Source organism: Chrysochloris asiatica, unplaced genomic scaffold (assembly GCF_000296735.1).
Source record: "Chrysochloris asiatica unplaced genomic scaffold, ChrAsi1.0 scaffold00031, whole genome shotgun sequence".
In the NCBI taxonomy this organism is placed as follows: Eukaryota; Metazoa; Chordata; class Mammalia; order Afrosoricida; family Chrysochloridae; genus Chrysochloris; species Chrysochloris asiatica.
This window is the reverse complement of record NW_006408549.1, coordinates 9,079,851-9,091,443: the sequence shown is the minus strand read 5'-3', so window position 1 is coordinate 9,091,443 and position 11,593 is coordinate 9,079,851.

Sequence of the window (11,593 nt, the reverse complement as noted above, 5' to 3'; positions counted from 1 at the left end):
TGATTTTAAATAATTCTAATAATTTTTGAGCATTTTGATTATTAATCAAGATTTCAGCCCTTTTAGACTTGCAGAATGTGCCCTTTGGTTGTTTAAATGGTTACAGTTAAAACATATTCATAAGTGTTTTTGTATCCAAAAAAACCCCACCAAAAATGGAATAGAAGCAAATACTGTTGAACAATGATGCATGGAAGGAATTTTAATCATTGAAATGAAACGAAATATGATAGGATGAGTGTAAAACCAATGTCCTCCCATGTAAATGATCACTCAATTTACAATAAAAACAAAAAGCAAATCCTTCAACAATTAAAAAAAGAAGATTTCCAGCCCTTTAAGGGCAGAGCCACCGGTTTTGTTTCTCTCATTGTAGCACAAAGTTTAATAATGTTCAGCATTCACTTTATTTTTCGTTGTGTGCTGTTGAGTTGGTTCCAATTCAGTGACTCTGTATAGCATGGCTGGTAGGTTTGAACTGTTGACCTTGTGGTTGCTAGTCCAATGCTTATCCTACAACACAATACCTATGCAATCAAAAGTATAGAAATGAACTTTTAAGATATACCCACTCACTTACTGACAAGGAGTCCTGGTGTTGTGCTGTAGGATAAGCACAAGACTACAAGGTTGGTTTGGACCACAAGGTCAATGGTTCAGATCCAACATTTTCTTCTCGGAAACCCTATACAGAATTGCTATAAGTCTGAACTGACTCAATGACACTTAAAAACTTATTGACATGGTTAGGTTCCAAAGAACCAGTAATTAAATGAAAATGGATGATAATTACATCATTATGTAATTGCCAAATTACATCACTACATAGCTGCCAAGCCACTGAGAATCATGGCTCAGCCATGTTGGCACATGACCCTAGCCATCACAACCAGTGTTAATGTTACTCTCACATAGCCCTTAGGCATACATTATTGAACATTTATGGTGTTGATAGAAAAAATGGTCATAGAAAAGTTTTTTGTTTTTTTTTTTACTATTGTCATAACAACAACAACAACAACATTATCATAATGTGAAATGTCAAATAATGAGATAGTTGATACGTGAGAAGTAGGTGTATCATTCTCCATTTGTCAGAAGTTAACATCTCAATCTAGAAACAGAGAAATAATTTATTCCTGTACTTAGTTTCAGGAGTCAGTGATTTCTAAAACTTGAACTTGTTAAGGTGCCACTGCGTCAGTTCTGACTCATCGCTTTGTAAAACAGAACAAAACCCTTACCTGGTCCTGTACCAGACCCACAAGTGTTATTTTTGAGTGCAGTGTTGCAGCCATTGTGCCACTCCATCTCGTTGAAGGGCTTCCTCTTTCATCCTGACTCTATACCAAGGAGCTCTGGTAGCGTAGTGGTTACGAATCGGGCTGCGAACCTTAAGGTCAGCGGTTCGAAACTATCAGCCGCTCCGCGGGAGAAAGATGAGGCTTTCTACTCCCGTAAAGATTTACACCCTCGGAAACCCTGTACAGGGTCGCTATGGGTCGGACCCGACTCGATGGCACTTAACAACAACAACAACATACCAAGCGTATAAAGTCTATACCTTATTCATTGTCTGCTGTGGGTTAATGTGCTGGGTTGCAAAGTCTGTTTGAACCGCAGGACTGGTGGTTCAAGTTCACTATCCACTCCTCGGAGGTCCTATACAGGCCCAGAAGGGTTGGAACTGGCTCAGTGGCACTTAACAACATGCCAAGCATAATGTCCTTTTCTAGGAACTGGCCCCTCTTGGTAACATGTTCAGAGTATGTAAGATGAAGTCTCACTATCCTTGCTTCCAAGGATCTCTTTGTACTTCAAGGTAGATTTGCTCATTCTTGAGCAGTCCATGGTATATTCAGTATTCACTAGCACCAGTAATTTAAATGTATCAATTCTCTGATCTTCCTTATTCATTGTCCATCTTTGGGTGCATAAGAGGTGATTGAAAATAACCATGGCTTGAGTCAGGCTCATCATGGTCTTCAATGTGACATCTTTGCTCTTTAACACTTTGAAGTCCTTCATAGCACATTTGCCCAGTGCAAAATGGCATTTGATTTTTTGACTACTGCTTCCATGAGTGTTGATTGTGCATCCAAGTCAAATGAAATCCTTGACAACGTCAGTCTTTTCTTCTTTTATAATGATGCTGCTTATTGGTCCAGTTGTGAGGATTTTTGTTTACATTGAGCTGCAATCCATACTGAAGGCTGTGGTCAGTAAATATTTTAAGTCTGCTTCACTTCCAGCAAGCAAGGTTGCATCATCCACATATTGCAAGTTGTTAATGAGCATCCCTCCAATTCTGATGCCATGTTCTCCTTCATGTAGTCCCACATCTTGGTATTTGCTCAGCATACAGATTGAATAAGTTTGGTGAAAGGATAAAACCCTGATACACTTTTCCTAATTTAAAATTATGTAGTATCCCTTTGTTCTGTTTGAACAATTACCTCTTGGTCTATGTACAGGCTCTACATGAACCCAACTGCTCTGAAATTTCCATTCTTCATGATGTTATCCATAATTTATTAAGCTCAACAGTTGATTGCCTTTGCATAGTCAGTAAAACATGGTAAATCTCTTTTGGTAAACATCTCTGCTTTCAGCCTAGATTCATTTGACATCAACTATGATATTCCTTATTCCACATCCTTTTCCAAAGCTGGCTTGGATTTCTGGCAGTTCTCTATCAATGGACTACTGCAACCATTTTGAAATGATCTCAGCAGAGTTTTAACTTGTGTGATAATATTGGTATTTTTTTTTTTGGTAATTTACATATTCTGTTGGATATCCTTTCTTTGGAATGGGCTGTTATGAAGAACTATTTTCAACAACAACAACAAAAATTATAATGCCATTGTAGAAATTGACCCCATTTGCAGGTTATCCCCACAGAGCAGATGGCATGCTGATAGGGAGACACCTCAAGGACTCAATTGTCAGTTGACTCAAGTGGACCTAAAAGTCAACTCCAAGTTCCCTACTAAAATGTTGCTAAAAGGTCCCCATCCAATGTTGAATGCCGCCTTCTCCTTCATGCACAGAATGAAAGAAGTTTGCCTTTGAGGGCCTTTAGTTGATTCTGACTCATGGCAGCCCCATGTATGTCAGAATCTAACTGTGCTCCATAGAGTTTTCAATGGCAGATATTTTGGAAGTAGAACACCACGCCTTTCTTCTGACGACGCCTTTCTTCTGAGACATTTCTGGGTGGACTTAAACCTTTCAGTTAGTGGACAAGTATGTTGTCTGCACCTCCCAGGGACTCTTATTTCCAAAAGGACTGGATATTTCATCTTGGGTTTATCCTACCATCTGTACCCCAAGGTGGGTAGGGAAAGAGTGTTTCATCTTGGACCGTCCAAAGTGTTTTCTGCAGTTTTGCTTCTTTGCTTTTTAAGCCACCCCCCAGTTCACTGGCTTTGCTGTCTGCCTGTAACACAGACACAATCAAACTGCACATATTACACTTAGTGATCACACACAGCCTTTCAGACACTTCAGACTGGATACTGAACAACATGGAGGCAGCTAAGAACCCAAGATTTTGATCTCACAACGGTTATTCATCAGTTTGTCTCTTTGAAGAACAATTTGATTGGCTGACAATGTTGACTCAGAGGCCGGCTTTCCAGCATGAAAGCTGAGAATGGGAAATGTGACAAGAGACCTAAGGGGATAAAGGAGAAAAGCGAGAGAAGGAAGAGAATGGCGTCAGCAATCAGGGTAGTAACTAGAGGCAGTCATGGGGGCAAGAGTGACACCCTCTGGTACCGTGGTCCAGTGACAAGGAGGAGAAGAAAAAGATAGGAAAGAAGAGCTGAATAGTGGTGAGGTTAAAGGATTAAAACCAAAAACATTTTTGATTATGTGCTGTTGGCTCAGTTCCAAAGAATAGTGACCCTGTATAGGGCTTCAGTGACTGTAAATATTTACAGGAGCAAAAAGCCTTGTCTTTTTCCTGTGGAACAGTTGGTAGTTTCAAGTTACTGATCTTGCTGACCTTGAGGTTAGTAGCCCAACTTGTAACCACTACACTACCAGAGCTCCTTAAGAAACGGTAGACTTTATGCAAAAAGGCAGCAGCAGTTGGAATGCAAGACAGTTTCCGTTAGCATCGCCATTTTTCTTGTTCCAGACCATCTGGAAAAGGACAGCTTTTTAAGAAAACTTTAACCTAGAAGTGGTTGTTTCTTGCTCGAAACCTGGAAACAGGTTAAACAGCCTAATTTACCCTGATAAACCTTTTAAGTCCCAGTGTTAGGAGAAACAGCTATGCACATGACCGAGCCTACTAGAGACAGAGCATTACCAGGCCTGCTGACCCGGATGTCAGAGCCCGGGGCTATTGCGTAAAGGTACTAGGATGGTATCAGATGGAGCCAGAAAGTCCACGATCTTGCAGTCAGAGCATTAAATAATAACAGTAACCACAACTCTCTCTTGAGCTCTTTGTAATGCCAGGTCCTGTGAGAAGTACATTATATGCATTTTCTCATTGAATCCTGAGTTGGCTAGTCTCCATTTGACTCTAATCTGTTTTCTGCCTGAAGCCAGAACACTGCACCCTGCATTTCCTAGGGCTATCTGGCCACTGATTGGGTTCAGCCAAAGGATAACCCTAGCAGGCAATTGGGATGTGAGACAGACCCACTGGGGAAGGGAAATTTTGTCTTCGTTCCTTTCATGCTTTGGGCTGCATTTTCAGTTGTAGCTGAGTCCCTGCACCCTATTGTTTTTCCGAGGCAGTGCCTCTTCCATGATTCCAGTTTTCAGTGGGTTCAAGGCATGCTACTTCCTCCATTCAGTCTTTTGGTGGTAGAGATGGTAATAGCTTCCAACTGTTGCAAAACTCAGAGGGCCTCACCAACTGTTCTTTGGTCCTTTCACACCTCTGAAAATAGTTCCTTTCTTTGAATCATCTGGGATGAAATCAGATTCATGCTAAAGACCTGACCAATATACCCTTTAAAGTAAGCTGAGGTATCATTTCCCCTATCATACCTAGCACAAAGACGCTAAGTAACTTAATCAGCATCACACAACAAACAAACCCATATTTCCTCACGTTGTTTTTACTGTTCTTAAGTGCTGTTGAGTCGATTCTGACCCATAATGACCCTGTATAGGGTTTCCAAGGAGTAGCTGGTGAGCTTGAACCACTGACCTTGCAGTTCAAACGACTTTGCATTCTGACACATTTAGCCCACAGCGCCACACCAGGACTCCTTATGAGAGGGCTTCAAATAGTGTGTGGAAAAATTTCATTATTTTATAATTCCACTTTTCTGTGAACGATTTTGAAGTCCTCTCATATTTCAAAGCTTCCATTTTCACATCATACTGCCTAGCCTCTCTAGGTAACTAGAATGAGCCCTTAGAAATCAAGGTAACTGAGAAGTGGCCAATAAGCAGATGACTTCTTGAGAAGTACAGACAGCAGAAGACCCTAATGTGAAGTAGCAGAGATTGATGTAGCCCACCAAGCACATGGGGGATGGAGCACTCCAAATGCTGGCGATAAAGGGGACCGTGGTTTTCTGGATGACAAGCCAGGGCTGTCTCAGCAGTTGCCGTTGTCATCAAATCTGTTCTGACTCATGGCAACCCCACATGTGCCTGATTTTTCAGAAGTAGATCCCTAGGCCTTTCATTCAAGACACCCCTGGGTAGGCTAAATGTAACCTTTTGGTTAGTAGCTGAGCACGTTAACCTTTGTACTACTGTTGTTGTTAAGTGCCATCTAGTTGGTTCCAACTCATAGCGACCTTGTATAGGGTTTCCAAGGAGTGCCTGATAACTTTGAACCACTGACCTTGCAGTTCAAACTGACTTTGTGGTCCGGTGCCTTATCCCACAGGGCCACCCCGGGACTCCTTTGCATTACTACAGGTATGCAATTCTTTTTGTTCATTTGTTGAAATATTTATTGAATATTATAGTCTAGGATCAGAGGATGGGTGTCAGGAGAGGTGGATAAAAGGTAGTGTTCACCTTGAAGAAGTTCACAGTTTGTTAGGGAAGATGCATGTATAAAAAAAGTAATTATCCTTCAGTAATTAAAAACAGTTCAAAAGTTAAAACGAGTATAAATTATAAGAGTAATCCTGAAAGGTGAGTGATTAATTCTGTTCTGGTTGCCACAGGGACAAGGCAGGCTCTGGGGAGTCAGGGAAGTGTCATTAGATGAGACAGTGCTTGAGCAGAGCTTTGAAAGGGAAAAGGAATTTGCAAGAAGAAATAACCTGGGAATGACATTTTCAGCAAGAGGCACAGAATGTAAGAAGACACACGGACAGGAAATAGTACCCAGCGCTCCATACACTCACTGCCTTGGTATGAGAGGAACATACTGGGAAGGGGACCGTGGTAGGAAAGGAGGTACAATGGTGGGGTACAACCTTAGGGAAATACAGAGGTTAGGAAGCAGCCGTGCAGCCTGCCTAGTACTAGTGGCAATACTTATTGAGAAGACAACGACTAGCCAAGACAAGTATGAAACCCAAGAGTGGGTGGGGGCAGAGGTGGGAGGCAGAAATATAAAGCAAGATCAGCCAGGGCCACACTATGCTGAGATCTGGCTTCTAGTCCCCACAAGTAGGAGGTTTGACTAATGCCAAATGAGAAAGAACTGGTGGTTCAGCTGAAGACCATCTGTGCTATTTACATATTATCATTCGTCATTCTTGTGTCTACAGCCACTTTTGTTGTTGTTAATTGCCATAGAGTTGGTTCCGACTCAACGACCCTGTACAGTAATCTTTAGTTTAGTTCAAAGGAGCCCTGGTAGCACAATGGCTAAGCACTCAGATGCTAACCAAAAGTTTGGCAGTTCAAAGCCACCAGCTGTTCTACAGGAGAAAGATGAGGTGGCAGACTGCTTCCCTAAAGATTACAGCCTAGGAAACCTGATGGGGAAATTTTACTTAGCCCTTCAGTTGAAACTGATGAAAGTGGGTTTGGGTTTTTTTGTTTTGTTCAAAGAGCTATGCCTGTTAGTGAAATAGGCAATTGGTTGCTAACTGAAAGTTTAGCAAGTTTCAATCTATTGGCCACTTTAAAGACCCGGCAATAGGCTCCTGTAGAGATTTGTTGTTGTTGTGTGCTGTGGAGTCGGTTTTGACTCATAACGACCTTGTATAAGGTTTCTGAGGCTGTAAATCTTTATGGGAGCAGAAAGCCTCATCTTTCTCCCACAGAATGACTGGTAGTTTCGAACTGACTGTGAGATTAGCAGGCTTGGAAATCCTATGATCCTATGGACAGTTCTCCTCTGTCCTGTAGAATCACTGTGTGTCAGAATCATCAGCATCCAACAACAGTTTAGTTCATGCATGGTCCCATTTTGGTTTTTCTCAATGCCTTCATTACTGTCTTAATTATCTAATGCTACTCTAACAGAAACCAGCTCTGGTAGTATAGTGGTTACAACTCGGGCTGCTAACCTCAAGGTCAGTAGTTTGAAACTACCAGTGGGTCCACAGGAGAAAGATGAGGCTTTCTGCTCCCGTAAAGCTTTACAGCCTCAGAAACCGTACACAGGGTCACTATGAGTCGGAACCCACTCTATGGCACATAACCACCACCACCGCTGTAACAGAAATACCACAAATAGGTGTTTTAACAAAGATTTATTTTCTCACAGTTTAGGAGGCTGGAAGTCTGAATTCAGACTGCCAGTTCTAGGGCAAGGCTTTCTGTCTCTGCCGGCTCTGGAGGAAGGGCCTTGTTTCTTTGAGCTTCTTTCTGTTCCTAGGTGATCTTCAGGTGACCTGGCACCTCTCTTCCTCTACCTCTGCTTCTCTTGCTTGTTTAATCTCTTTTATATTTCAAAAGTTTGATTTAAAACACACACACTAAGCATGTTCATTAACATAACAAAGACACCAATTCCCAAATGGGATTATAACCACAGACATAGAGATTAGGATTTACAACATATGATTTTTGGGGGTACACAGTTTAATTCATAACAGTTGTCATAGTGCATAATTACTGAACTCCACTCAGACAATTAGAAGCAATTAAACTTTTGTGACCTAATAAGTTATCCATCAAAGTCTTATACCATAACACCTGGATTGAACTGCCAGGCATGAGATGGCTCAATCCAAACTAGCAAGTGTTTTTTGGTCTTCACGGTTGCAGGTACTAGAGATATATGGTAGCACACCTGCAAGATGACTCCAAATGATTCCTGCCTCTTTTACTCATGTTTTTGAGATTTTTCTATGTTGTTACGTAGATTCTTCTATGAGTAAAAAATTGACATGTAATATTCATTTATCTGACTATACTACAATTTGTTTATTCATTCAGCTTTTATGGGCATCTGCATTATATATAGTTGCTGGCTATTTTGAATGAGATATTTATGAATATTCTTGTGTAGGTCTTTCTGTAGAGTCCAGGTAGTGTAGTGGGTTATGAGCTGGGCTGTTAACTGCAAGGTCAGCAGTTTGAACTGGAAGAAAGATGAGGTTTTCTGCTCATGTAAAGATTTATAACTTTGGAAACTTTGTACAAGATTGCTATGAGTTAAAACCAACTCCACGACTCATAACCAAGCAACATATTTCATTACTTTTAGTTAAGGAATTGCTGCACCGTAGAATAGGTTCAGAATGGTTTCATATCCATTGTCAAAAAGAACATTTCAAGATCTATCTTGAAGTGCAGTGATGTCTGTGATAGGATAATATCCGTACACCTACAAGTAAGACGAATCGGGCTGCGAACCTTAAGGTCAGCAGTTCGAAACTACCAGCCGCTCCGCGGGAGAAAGATGAGGCTTTCTACTCCCGTAAGGATTTATACCCTCGGAAACCCTGTACAGGGTCGCTATGGGTCGGAACCGACTCGACGGCACTTAACAACAACAACAACAACAAGTAAGACCAGTTAATATCACTTTGATTCAAATTTACACACTAACTACTAATAGAATTGATAGTAGTTGTGTAACATCTAGTTGGTTCCGATTCATAACAATCCTGTATAGGGTTTCCAAGGAGTGGCTGGGAGCTTGAACCACTGACCTTGCGGTTCAAACTGACCTCGCAGTCCAGCACATTAACCTGCAGCACCATACCAGGACTCTTGGTGAATAGAATTGATAGAATTGAAGAATTTTATTAATACCTTCATTCTGAAGTTGAACAAAGATGCAATCAAGATGCACTGATAATTACTAGTGATTGGAATGCAAAGTTTGGAAACAAAGAAGAAGGCTCAGAATCTGGGAAATGTGGCCTTGGTGATAAGAAATAATGCTGGAGATCGAATGGTAGAATTTTGCAAGACTAATACTATTTTCAGACAACATAAAGAGCGACTATACACATGGACCGCACCAGATGGAATACAAGAATCAAATTGACTACATCTGTGGGAAGAAACAGTGGAAAAGCTAAAACAAGGTTAGGAGCAGACTGTGGAACAGACCGTTGATTGCTCATATGTAAGTTCAGGCAGAAGCTTAAGAAAGCCAAATTCACCAGAGCTAAAATATGACCTTGAACATATCCCACACAATAAAGAGACCATCTCAAGAACAGATTCGGTGCATTGAAAGCTAATGACTGAAGACCAGAAGACTTGTGGGATGACATCAAGAACATCATAGAGGAAGAAAGCAAAAGACCATTAAAAATACAGGAAGAAAAGAAAAGACAAAAATGGATGTCAGAAGAAACTCTGAAACTTGCTCTTGAGAGTAGAGAATCTAAAGAGAATGGAAGAAAAGAAATAAAAAAGAGTTGAACAGAAAATTTCAAAGGACAGCTCAAGAAGACAAAGTCAAATATTGTAATGAAATGTGCCAAGATCTGGAGTTAGAAAAAACCAAAGGGGTAGAACATGCCCAGCATTTTTCAAGCTGAAATAACTGAAGAAAAAAATTCAAGCCTCACCTTGCTATACTGAAGGATTCTATGAGCAAAATATTGATGCAGAAAGCTTCAAAAGAAGATGGAACACACAGAGTCACTGTACCAGAAAGAAATGGTCTAACTAATGATCTGTAACTGATTGTACTTAAGGAAGAAGTCCAAACTGCATTGAATGCATTGGCAAAACACAAGCTCCAGGAAATTATAAAATACAAATTGAAACTTTCAACAAACTGATGCAGCACTGGAGGTGCTCACTCATCTATGCCAAGAAATTTGGAAGACATACCTGGCCAACCAATTGGAAGAGATGCATATTTTGTGTTCATTCCAAAGAGAAGTGATTCAGTATAATGCAGAAAGCATAGAACAATATCATTAATATCACATGTAAGTAAAATTTGGCTGAAGATGCTTAAAAACTGATTGCAACAGAACATGGGTAGGAATTCAGAAGAGGATGTGGAACTAGGGATATCATTGCTTGCTAGAAATGAACAGGACTTAAAATATTTACTGATGAAGTTCAATGATCACAGTATGGATTACACCTCAATGTAAAGAAAACAAACTCCTCACAACTGGATCAATAAGTAACATCATGATAAATGGAGAAAAGATTGAACTTGTCAAAGGCTTCATTTTGCTTGGATCCACAATCAACACTCAAGGAAGAAGCAGTCAAGTATTGCATTAGTCAAATCTGCTATAAAAGACCTTTTTTTTTTTTTAAATTTAACATTTTTATTGTGGATTGAGTGAAAATTTACAGGGCATATTATCAGTTATACATTCAACAAATCATATACCTTGTTTCATTACGTTGATTATAATCCCCTCCATGTACCATCAGTTAACAGTATTTCTCTCTATCCAATTTAGCTTTTTAAAAAAACAAACAAAAAACCCACTCAGGCATATATTATAATTTACATCTCCAAAGGGCACATTCTGCAAGTCTGCTCCTGGCCACCAGTTCTTAGTTCTTCTCTTCTTAGTCCATGAATCTAGAGTCCTCAGCCGCTCCCCGTCTCCATGCCTCCATCTCTGCCTCCATCTCTGGCGCTGCTTCTCTGGATAAGGTCCCGCATTCTGCTTGTGCATTCCTCTCTTGATGGTCCTAGGGTCCTCTGTTTCTGGACTGTAAGATTAACCACTCCACTTTTTTTGTTACAAAACTTCTACCTTTACAATTGTGACAATCGTGGTTAGTCTTGATAAAAATTATTCACCATTGAATCTTACGAATCTTATCCCCATCTCTTTTCACCAGACCCATCTAGACAAGATGACAGCTATTCAGTGGGGATTCTTTCTTTCCCCCCCATACTCTTAAACTAGACTCCCTCTTGAAACCTTGTAAGCCAGTCACTTCTTGCTTTTGTTGCCCCTCATTTTATGTAGCCAATGTGTAAGTTGCCCGTCCCTATCTACCCTGTGTACAGAGCGGATAGCATTGATACTTGAAAACTCTTTCCCTCTCTGTTGGTACTTAGAGTTACTACCGCTCTGAGTATAGGTCAGATTCATCATGAAGATGTATCTTCTGTTACTGTAGCTGTTCCAGTCTGCTTGTCCTTTCTAATGGGAATGTCTCACCTCACAAGGTTGTGGATGGACTCAGGATTCCTCCTAAGGTCCTATACTCTGTAAAGGCTTTGCATGGGGCCTATTTCACTGGGCAAGTTGTAGAA